The following is a 12,370-nucleotide window of genomic DNA, read 5'->3' as shown; positions in this document are numbered from 1 at the left end:
CGAGCGCACGGCCTTCTGGGGAATGTAGTCCAATGCCTTCCTTCCGCGTGTAACCAGACTACATAGATGTTAAAACAAAAAACAGCTCTCATAAGGGGAAGTGAGGTTAGCCGAAGAGGAAACGGGGCAGGACTACAAGTCCCAGGGTCTCACCCCTTCCCTCCCCTCTACGATTGTCTGCTGATGTAAATAATCGCGAGGGCGGTGAATTCTGAGCTGGGAACGGAAACGGAGAGAGTCCAGCAGCAGCAATTTAAAGAAAAAGGGGAGCGGGGTAGGAAGCAGAGGAGCGGGGAGGAGTGTTTTTTTAAAAAAATAAACAACTCATCTGGAATATACATATTATAATGCTGTGTTACTATTAATGACGATATTGTAATAGGTATAAATATTATTATTTGCGTTCGCCTTCTGATAGACTAGCATTTAATATGTTAGTTGGGGTCCTGGGGGGAAAATGGTGTGTGTGTGTTAAATTATTGGGATCCCCTCTCTTCCCGATAGCACAGTTGTACATAACGTTTATGCACAATTTGCATTATATGCATAACGTTTATCCCAATAATCAGCAGTTCAGTAAGCAGTCCAATTGGGACCAGCCCACACAAGAGGCAAGGTGAGGTGACGGTCTCAGGTGGCAGAATCCACTAGGGCAGCAGATCCCGATGTCAATCTTTCTCTCCCCACCTTGTTCCTGATGTAGATATTCTGTGGTGGGGAGCATGGCACCATTTTGGAGTCCGCCTCAGGTGCCCGGACCTGAGTCCAGTCCTATTTATAGTGCATGCAATAAACCTATGGTCTCAACAGCCCCCTGGAGGAATCTGCTTCTCTAGCTTTGAACCCAAGCAGTGCAGTGCATCTTCAGGGTATGTGGGAGGGCATGGGCAGGAAATTAATGTATGCCATGAGGTGTATATATTCTGGCCCTAATCACCCTTCTAATCCAGGATGCTATAAGAAAAGTGCTTTCTGATGGAGTCTTCTCCTTCCTCAGTGGACGCCCCTCCTCCTGCCCTAGGCTTACCACAAGCAGATGCACTACTGTGCTGGGTGGCTGCAAGGCACCCATCTCAGTAATTACTTATACAGTGGTACCTTGGTTTTTGAACAGCTTAGTTCACAAACAACTTGGAACCCGAATGCTGCAAAACCAGAAGTAGGTGTTCTGGTTTTTGCACTTTTTTCTGGAAGCCGAACATGCTCCATTTTGAGTCCCCCTGTGTTTCCTGTTGTGCTGCTAATTTGTGTCCCCCATTCTAATTCAAGCCTTCCTTTTCCGATTGCAGTGTTCTAAGGTCATATTTGGAGCTTATATTTGGTGCTTTTGTTTTTGCTATTTATTTTGCGTTTTTTGTTTTGAGGGTTTTTCAATTAATTTGTTTTTGTGAGTGTGTGGATCCCAGTTCAGCTACTGATTGATTGATTGATTGACTGATTGTATGACTGCGGAAATGGATAAAAGCCCCCCCCCCATCCAAACAATGACTATTTTCAGTGCAGGTAAGGGGGGGGAATTAATTTTTATCATCTACAATACTGTTTTATTTATTTTATAGTACGGTACATTGATTATTGCTTTCATTTTATGGATCAATGGTCTCGTTAGATAGTAAAATTCATGTTAACCTACTGCTTTAGGGGTTGTTTTTAAAAGTATGGAACGGATTAATCCATTTTGCATTACTTTCTATGGGAAAATGTGCCTTGGTTTTGGAACACTTTGGTTTTGTAATGGACTTCCAGAGAACCAAGTTTGAGAACCAAGGTACCACTGTAATGCCCAGACATACCATCACTATGGGGGCACTGCGTGTTATTTGAAACAGTGGCTTCCCAGCTGTCTGCTACTGCCACTTCATAAACCCAGGCCCTGGAAAGGGGCCAAGTGGGAGACTCATAGCAGGCATAAGCAGCCGTGGACCCTGCCAGGGTCACCCAGTGATGCCAGGTGCTGCTGCTGCCTGGCTTGCAGGGAGGGGATTTAATAGGATCAGAGGAAAAGCGCTTTCTCCAATCCTTATTAATTCCCTCTTCCCCAGCTGCAAAGCAGGAAAAGCCCCTAGCAACCTAAAACATCCCGGAATGGGTATGAAAATAAGTTAAGGGGATATTTACCAAGAGTTTCCTGTTCTTTGACCCCAGTTCCCTTCTTGCAACTATTCCATTCTGTACAGGCAAGGGAAGGTGGTAAAATATCCTCCTTTTCATCCTGTGCTGCAAAATTTAGTACTAGATTAGCACCTTCCTATTCAGTTAGCCCTCCCCCCCCCCCCCGAACTAAATGTTTTGCAGCATGAGGGAATTCCATAAGATAAGATATCCAGCCTAAAGTAAAATCTTATGTGCTGTTTAAGTTCTAATTGAAAGGTTGCTTCTTATCGCACCTGTGGTGTGGTTGCTGGCAGACAAGGTAGGAATTTCCATGTGACTTCTGTAGTGTATATAAGAGGTGTATCCTATGTATCAGCATTATTGCATAGAAAGTCTCCACACCAGTACTTAGGAACTCTACACCCGTGCAACAACTTCTTGCAGGCTGCTGATGTTGCCATGGAGATTTTCCATGTAAATAGCTCTGATAAGCAAACAGCTTCCCCATATGTTCGGGCAGCTCTGCATGGAGGCACCACAACCATAGAGTGTTGGTAACTCAAATATTAATAGTATTAATGAATTCTCTGTAGCTATTTAGTATTCTATTGTTAGACCGCTCTGCTCCAAATTGCTGCCCCCACCCCATCCCACAAGCTGCTATTTTGTAAATAAGAAACAGCATTAGGTATGCAAATGCAGTTAATTCCTTTTGTCCACAAGACTATTATTTACAGTCTATACTTGTAGCTTATTTATCCTGGCTTCAACAGGACATGATACAGGATTTCAAACAAGCTGATCCCATACAATTCCATTTCAATGCAATTAACTGTGTGTCTAGGGTGGGCTCTCTATTTATATACCTGTTTGTTTTTAGGCCACCTTTTCAGAGTTTAGAGTTGCTGAAAAATAAAATAATCAGAAGCATTAAAACAAAACAAAAATAGTAGAAACAGTAAAAATAAAGACAGAAGACCTCAACAACTGCCCAACAAAATTCCTGAACAGCTAAAATAAGTCAACTGATTCAGTGCATAGGAGTGCATCCTCAGATGTATTTTTCTTACAAGCTTGGTGATAATCCTCTCCATCACATTCCTGAAATTTACTTTGCAGTGCTTTCCCTAACTTGATGCAAGCACAAATATTCTTCTTGTTGTTGTTATTTAATGTTTATAAAACACCATAAATGCAAATGGGGTTTGTGTAGTTTACAGGGTTAAAAGACTGGGCTGTAAACCAGGTATTTCTACTTCTGCTGTAGATTCACTAGTTGGCCTTAGGCAAGTATGGTAACTACACCTCAGTCCTCTCTTTCAATATGTATTATGGAGGGTAATAAAACTGACTGCAACTTACTAGATAATGCAGGTGTCTCCAACCTTTCTGGGCCAGTGGATGCATTTGGAGTTTTGAGCTAGTGTTTGGGTGGCAAAGTTTTTTGGGCCAAGGTTGTTGAGATTTTTTTAGTTTTGCTCAAAGTTGCGGAGATATTTTTGCAAAATCTAAAAGAAAAGGAAGTTTTTGAGCTATTTTAAAGGAAATTCTATATAGACTCTGTTATTAAATGTGTGAAAATGACTGATCTCTTCTGTTCTCATCCACTGAGTCATATTCCTGGGCCTAAAGTGGCTCCAACAGCTGAAGATATTCCTGGGAGAGCTTATCTGCTAAAGGAAAAAAACACCTATGGAACTGAATCATTTATGTGATTCAGAACGACAATTTATATCAAATGGTACCGAGGAAAGCTTGCCAGAATAGGGCAGGATTGCTATTATTTGCTATTAAATTATGTGGTGATAAAATTTATTGACTGGTGCTATAATATGGTTGACCTAGTCAGCAAATTCCTATTCACTCTTATCCACTTTGAAGTTTATCAAGAATCAACCGAGGGACACTGTCTCTCAGGAGTACAGAAAGATATGCCTAGGCGCTTTGATTTCATTTTAATAGAATAATAGACAGAGTTATAGAATAGAATCAATTCCTGTGACACCTGTAAGGCAAGAGAAACTAATTTCAATTGCTCAAAAAACTCAAATCTGCCCTTCCCTTTAGGCCCCATTTATCTAGCTGGTGTTACTCAGGAAGCTTTCATAGGAAAAGGGGGTTATGTCTCTCTCCTTCAGGTGCCTGTGTGTGCTCTGTGTTGCAGAACACAAGAGGTTTAAGACAATAAATATATAATAAGAAATCTGTATTGTATGATATGGTATTTGTGTACTATGGACAATCAGGTCTCAAGGTTGGGGATTCTGAGAATTATAGGGTGAAGAAGAGAGAGGGGAACAGTACAGTAATTTAGCATGGAGCTGGCAGAAAGGGAAAACATGGAAGCTATGGAAACTAACTCAGCCACTGAACTGTTTTTTTTAAGTGTAATTATAATCTGAGTGGTGTCATCATAATAAAGGATGGCAATTCACTGCATAATTTGCTTTGTGATTTTTGGAAACAATATGGCTCTCTGCAAATATGGGATCATTCTCACTTGGTTTGTCACGGTTCTTTTTAATATACTAATGTAGCACATTTTCGTTATATTGATTTTATTGCTGCAGTATTTCTGGAGGAAAGTATGTGAGAGGAAATATAAGGCAGCAATTTCAATTTGTAACTTTCATGGGGGACGACACATATTGTATGGAACATTAACTCCACACAAACTAATAGGGATTAAATAAAATATGCTTGTTTTCAACCCATAAATGTTTATGCGCCTTATTTTAAATGTGCATTTAAAAAAACAACAACAACACAGAATCTTTTGATTTAGTTCAGATTGGTGATGATGAAATCATGGAAGTGATAAAAAATATTAATTAGATCTGGAAGCTACAACAACATATAGTGGACATCAAGTTGAGGAAGGTTGATATGGGGCAATTTTTCATATAAGCTCTTCTTATTCTACAGACCACCTCAGAATGAGAGACAAATATTTTATATATGACAATAAATATGCTTTGGGGCATAAAAGTGCAATATTATACTTTATCAGGCTATCATAAGCCTGTGAACTTTTCCACCTTCTTGCTTGGTCTTGGGAGTGACTTTGCTAACCTGTTTTATTAAATGACAGCTGCTTGTACAGTACAGTGGTACCTCAGGTTACATACGCTTCAGGTTACAGACTCCGCTAACCCAGAAATAGTGCTTCAGGTTAAGAACTTTGCTTCAGGATGAGAACAGAAATTGGGCTCCGGCGGCGCAGCGGCAGCAGGAGGCCCCATTAGCTAAAGTGATGCTTCAGGTTAAGAACAGTTTCAGGTTAAGTACGGACCTCTGGAACGAATTAAGTACTTAACCCGAGCTACCAACTGTACAGGGTGAGTCTTTTAAAAGAGGCACCATGGAACATGTGTACTCTGTATCCACGGGGCCTCTTTTAAAGGACTCACCCTGTACTTGAAACCATTTTAAAAAAATGTTTATATAATTAAAAAATCTGTTCTGTAAGCAAAAACAAGCCATCAGTTTATCCTGGCAACTATTTAATACCGTATTTTTCGCACCATTGGACGTACTTTCTTCCCCTTAAAAAGCAAGGGGAAATGTCTGTGCGTCTTATGGAGCGAAGCCAGCAAGAGCCGCTGCTGCCGACAAGCTCTGCGCAGCTCTCCCTTTAAAGCAAGAGCTGCATAGAGTGTGTCTGCGGCTCTGGCTGGGTTTACAGGGAGGCGGGAGGCGGGACTGCCGTCTGTCCCTCCTTCCGGCTCATTGTAAACCCAGCAAGAGCTGCGGCTGCTGAGCTGAGCCGGGGAGGAGGGAGGGAAGGGGATTCCGTTGGTCCCTCCCTCCTCTGTGGCTCGCTTTGGAGCAGCAAAGTGGGAGGGAAGCCGCTTACACCCGTGTAAGCAGCTCCTCTCCCACTTTCCTGCTTCAAAGCAACCACGGAGGAGGGAAGGAGGGGACCCATGGATCCTTCTCGCTGCTCAAGGCTGCAGCGGATTCCCTCCTCCCGGGCTCCCTTTGAAGCAGGAAAGTGGGAGGGGAGCAGCTTACACTCGTGTAAGCAGCTCCTCTCCCACTTTCCTGCTTCAAAGCGGAGGGAATCCCCTCCGTGGCTTGCTTTGAAGCAGGGTTCGGGGGTTCAGTGGGGAAAGAGGGCAGGAAATAGATGCTGGGCAGGAAGACTTTGACCACTGGAAAGTCCACCTCAGCCTCCCCAGATTTCCACTGAGACAGCCAGGCATGGCCGTAAGAGCTGGAAACTTGCATGGGCGGTTTATTTAAAGACGAAAACATGCATTCATGTGAAAGAAATCCTCCCAGGTTCCTGGACACAACCCACACTTGATATTCACACAAGGTTACATGGATGGCATTGGCAACTGGAGGAGCAGCATGGTTAAAGAGCAAGTCCTGGTTTCAAGCTTAAGATCAGCTCTTTCGTGGTGGCCTCAAACAACCCTTTGGCTGCAAGGGGAATCCCTCCCTTAATTCAGGATGCTACAGTCTACACATGCTGTGGCTGCCTGCCCTTTTCCCTGAGCTGTAAAAGCACCTTCAAGAGGGTGATGGGAGGTGACACAGTCATCTTCCAGATGTGCAAAGAACCACCCTCGTCACACTAAACGTGACAGCAAGCCTCACACCCAGATCTGAAGCATTAATGGGAACCTAGGAAGCTGCCTTATAAGGAGTCGGATCCACTACTCCATCTAGCTTAGTAATGTCAACACTGACTGGTAGCAGTTTGCCAGAGTTTCAGGCCTGGAGAGGCTGGGGATTGAACGTGTGGTGTTCTGCATGCAAAGCCACTGAGGTTACAGCTGTTCCCTTTAAAAACAAATTAAGATTGTAGTCCCCATGGTTCTGAAGAAAGGGCTAATTTAAACAGGAACAGAGGGACCTTCCTTGTACCACGTCAGGACCCCTGAGCCCATTTAGCTCAGTTTTGTCTTCACTGATGGGCAGAGGCTCACCTGGGTTTCAGGAGACACACCTTCAGTCCTACCTGGAGAAGCTTTCAAGGACTGAACTTGGGATCTTCTCCATGCTCTCCCTATTGAGCTATGATGGCTCCCTCTCTTCCCTCCTCCTATGCAGGAGGCCTATCTCGGCTTGTTATTATAATGTATATATGTCAAGGGCTTTGAGATGCATATAAAATCAGGCTCAGCATTATTAACTGGACTTAGATAAGCCATGGTTCCCCTTCCTTCCCTCCTCTGAGGCTCGCTTTAAAGCAGCAAAGCGGACAGGAGACACCCGCTTTGCTGCTTTAAATAGTTTAGTACAACATTTGATTCAGAATATTTTTTTTCATGTTTTCCTCCTCTAAAAACTAGGTGCGTCTTGTGGTCTGGTGCGTCTTATAGAGCGAAAAATATGGTACATCCTTCCTTTATCAAGAAGACCCTTTCTGCACAATCAAGTTGAGTGCAAATTGTCTGTTTGACCTGTTTACCATACCGGCCTTTAAAGCAACTCTTTAGCATACAGTTAAAAGCACAAGAGGTTACAGGCTGTAATGGCTTAGTGTCACCCAGTAAATTAATACAGTTTCAGTTACTTTAATTTCTGGGGCAGTCCAATTTCATGCTGCCATTGCAGCCGCTGGACCACAGTGACAGATGGATCCAAAGGAGGTGGATCCAAGCATCATATTGGGGGAATCTTATTCCGGATTCTCCACCTCTGCACAATGGTGAATAAGATCCAGATGTAAGTGCTTGGATGTGCAGAAGGCAGAGGTTCTCTTACATTCTGCTCATTGTATTTTTATACTAGCCAAAGGGAAGCCTTGTAAATTCACTAGCAAGCCTACACAAAGTTCCACTAGCCCACCTGGCCATGCATACCAATTGTAATAATGTGTGGCACACTGATGGCCTGAAAGAAGAAAAAGAGCCAGCTATATTCCAGGTTACATGTCTACAAAAAGTCATATAATTGTCTGATGGGAGGGCGCTCCACAAGGCAAATGCAACTTCTGCCTGGTTCGCTGTAGCTTCACTTCTCGCATTGTGGGAACCAGCCAGAAGATCCTTGAAGCTGGACTTCAGTGCCTGGACTGAATGATGCGGGTGGATACCCTCCTTTAGGTATACAGTCCATTTAGGGCTTTAAAGCTCAGCACCAACACTTTGAATTGTTCTCGGAAATGTACTGGGAGCCAATGTAGATCTTTCAGGACTGGAGTTATGTGGTCCCAGCAGCTGCTCCCACATGACTCATAAATAGCCATTTACTTAGTCTGTAATAGGTTTGTTGATCTGTCTCTCTTCACACTTGGGCAGTTTGCAGTGGAACAACATCATGTACTCAAAACCAACAAAGTAGTCCTGCCCATATCACTATAATAAATTTCCACAATTCAGGTCAGCATGAAACAGGAATAAATAGATATGGGTGGATCCACAAAGTTCTAATACAGCAAAGACTTATCAGCAAGTTGAGGCTGGTGCCTGTTTGCTAAAGGACAGGCATGCAAGTGAATACATTGGAGGTAATATATCATCTTGCAGAGCACAAGGCTTAAGGAATTGCATCAGAAATAATAAGAAAATTATATGCAACCCCTCCTTAGAAAGAGGATTCACAATCTGCTTCACATTTATCTTAGCCCCTTGCTTTTATTGAGAGTCCCTGCCAAGGAGCCTTACGTGGACATTAATTTTGCATATATCTTGGGAATTCAGGCCATTCCAATAGTGCCGAAGACTTGCTGGCTATTAAACTCATTAAAAAGACTGTGTGTTATATAAACATCTGATTTAGCTTGCACCTTGTGAATTAAATTTCTCACGTGAAACCAAATGCTGCTAGAGATCTTATGTCAAGAAAATCAGAATAACATTATTCAGATCACACCATTAACTCATGCAGCAAGGGTCATTTCATTAGACACAATGCCATCTACATAAACAAAGTAATATATCTCCAAACAAACTTGATGCTTTCTCAACAACAATAATTACAATCCAAGAATTACTAGGGGGAAATTCTGTATTCTGGATTCTGTATTCTCTAAAGTAGCTGAAGGAATTAATTTTATATTTGCTTTAAACATTAGAAAATAAAGCACATTCAGAGGATCTGAATTCTTTTGGCTCAGATATGGAGATTTGTATATAAGTTCTATGCAATAAGTCCCTCTGAAAGCAACCTATGTGGCAACAACATACACTAGAGGCGCCAATCAACGGTTTGTGAACAAAATGTGCAGTTCATATTTGGTTTTGGGACTAAGGCAAGACTGTTCCTTGGCAGGCCCCCCCAACTCCTGCATGATAGGTCTCTGGGAATTTATCTTGCAGTTGTGGAATACATTGCCAAAAAAATTCCACATACGGCCAGCTGACACATGTTTCTACTTCACTTCACTGTGGTCCCACATACATCTGAGGATGTTTATATGGAGAATAGCAGCCAAACCAACTGTGCGAAATGTCCAATAGCAGCACAGGGACCAGGACACTGACTGACAATAAGGTTATCCACCCACATGAATAATTTGCAGGATCAAGGTCATTTAATTTAAAAAGTGGATTAACAACCACAGTGATTGAAAAGCCTCTCTCCATACAAGTAGTTTAGCAAGGGCAGCAACAGCTGTCAGGCTTTTGTAGCACAGTGCAGCCAATGTACCTCACTACCATTCTGGAAAGATCACTTCTCCAGAATATGATGTAATAGCTAATGGCTACAGTCCTAAATGCATTTGAGCTGGCAGTCCTTGGCTGATTTCGATACAACTCTGCTGGTAATGAATCTGTGTAGGAGCTGCAGCTTCTTTTGGCAGGTTCTATAAAGAAGTTATCAAAGCATGTTTTATGATGACAATTAGATTGAAATTTGATGTTTTAGCTCTGATCCTCAGAGCACTCTGCTAGTTTAAGCTCTCTGAATTTTAGCAACCCATCACCAACCTGAGGCTAGACCAGTCCACAGAAGAGGCTCCTTTTCCTGGACATGACTGTACAACTACATAACGGTTATAGAATTAAAACCACTTTACACAGAAAATCAACTGACTGCTACACATACTTGAACACCAGAAAATTCATTGTCTATAGCCAATCCCTACATTACAAACACATCTGTTCATACTCTTTGGACAGAGACTAACAATATTTTTTATTAGGCACTCCTTAAACTACAATACCCACCCAACACAGTGAAAAAACAGGTCAACAAGGTCAGAGTACAGTAGTACTCAAGAACAATGTACTACAGGGCAGACCTAGTAGAGAAAACCATAGCACACCACTTGTTGTCACTTCCAAGTTTCCAGCTAAAGCCAAATTTATCATCAGTGATCTACACACAGCCTGTGCTGTAGAATTACACTTCTCTCTCACAGGTCTTGGGTGGTAGGCCTGTACTTGCTTACAGCCAGCCCCCCTCAAACCATCTACTTATCAGCAAAAAGTGACCATACAACAGAGATATGAACACAGGATATAGTCCCCTGTGTCACACCATGTTGCTGGTTCTTTACCCATGTCTACTCTGGTAACACAGTTACAAGCAGGCCCATGCTGAATGGGGGTGTGTGAAGTTGGGTACACTTGCTCCAGACCTTGGAGGGCTAAGCTGGCCGGGGCCCCCACAGGGACCTGCTGATCTTACACTGTCATGCCAAGAATTCCCCATGGCTCTCAGTTGACTGGGAACCCTTGCCCTGGGCCTCAGACAAGCAATGCATGGGTCTGGTGCTGGGTTCTACAGGTGGTGACCATATTATAGGCATCCAATTAATGCGCGACCACCAACGTACGGGTTCTTTTGGACCCAGAAGAGGGCAGAATAGGGGCAGAAAGGGCTTATGCGTGCTCTGCCAATGTGCGTGGGGGCCAAGAACGGAACCCCCTCACAAAATGGTCGCCGCCTGTAATAATGGCACCCACACCAATTGTTTATTTATTTATTTATTTGCCTTCCAATGCCATCAGAGTTCTGCTTTGGGAAGGATCAGTCACTTTATCAGAGGCGCTTGCTAATATAGCAATTGGTGATGCACTTACAATAACATACTATGTCAGAAGCAGCCCTGTGTGGCATGTGATTGTAGCTAAACAGTTTGATGTGTTGTGAAGTGCTTGACCGTAGTATTTCTGTGATATGCTTGGAGGCATCATGGAAGTGTGGGGTGGAGAAGTAATAAACACACAAATGTCTTCATTTAGGCAAACTGATATATAATGTCTCCCTTAACTATAAACGGGTGATTATCAGCCACCAGACGTACTCAAGAGTAGATCCATTAAAATCAATGAAATTAAGTGTGGAAGGTTGTAGCTCAGTGGGACAGCATCTGCCTTGCATGCAGAATGTTCCAGGTTCCATCTGTGACATGGACTGGGATAAACTCCTGCCTGTAGCTTCCTGTGTTCCATTCAATGGGTCTACTCTGATGTTGGGTATCACCTGATTTATCTGTGCTTGTATACATCATCATCATCATCATCATCATCATCATTATTATTATCACCAGCCACAAGAGAAGATGAGTAAGGTCTTCATGTATATGTAAAAGCTACAGGATGAACTCATCTGTCATCAACACATTAGTGCAGGGGCCTTATCATTTAATTGAGTGAAGCATTGTGTTATTTATGATGCTATAAAATCAGTGATCAATGCCAGAGTGAAACGTTTACTAGAATCTTTAGGCCAGGAAAACAGGAAAGGTTCTGGGAAGCGAAAGATAGGCTCACTGAAAAAAAGGCAAGTTTACACGGTGGCTTCTGCATAAGAAAAGATAAGGCTGATGGAAAGGAATACTGCATAATTTATTTACTTATACATTTTAATTCAATAATTTCTAGGCTGCTTCACACCCCAAAGGCTCCTGCTGAATAACAATAAGTTAGAGATGTATACATAAAATGTCCAATTAAAATTAGGTATATAAAACTTAAGTACTAAATTCTTCCTTTTGAGTCTAGACTGAATAATATGCTTTACGAGGGGCTCCTTTTGATCACAGTTTGGAAGCTTAACCCCAACTGTGAAAAGCCAGCACAGGGAAATAACTCTTACAACTCTTCTGAAAGTTGTTGATTCAGGAAAATTTCCAGGGGAAAGCCTTCTACAATGAAGTAAAGCCATGGATAACATATGCCTGTCTTTAATTCCTATCCAGACTTGGTGCGCAGATGTGAAGCTCGAGAGGTTGGTTTGTCGCTATTGAGGAGCATGGTGAGAAAACCTCAAGAGGTTATATCTCACTGGCCTGGCCTCTGAATCTGGTCTCAGCACTCTGCAAGTGTGCCATTGAAGAAGAACTCAGCTTCTGTACTGACAAATGAAGAGG

The sequence above is a fragment of the Podarcis filfolensis genome, assembly GCF_964270895.1.
Source record: "Podarcis filfolensis genome assembly, chromosome: 3".
Taxonomy (NCBI): domain Eukaryota; kingdom Metazoa; phylum Chordata; class Lepidosauria; order Squamata; family Lacertidae; genus Podarcis; species Podarcis filfolensis.
Note: the sequence above shows the minus strand (reverse complement) of the source record.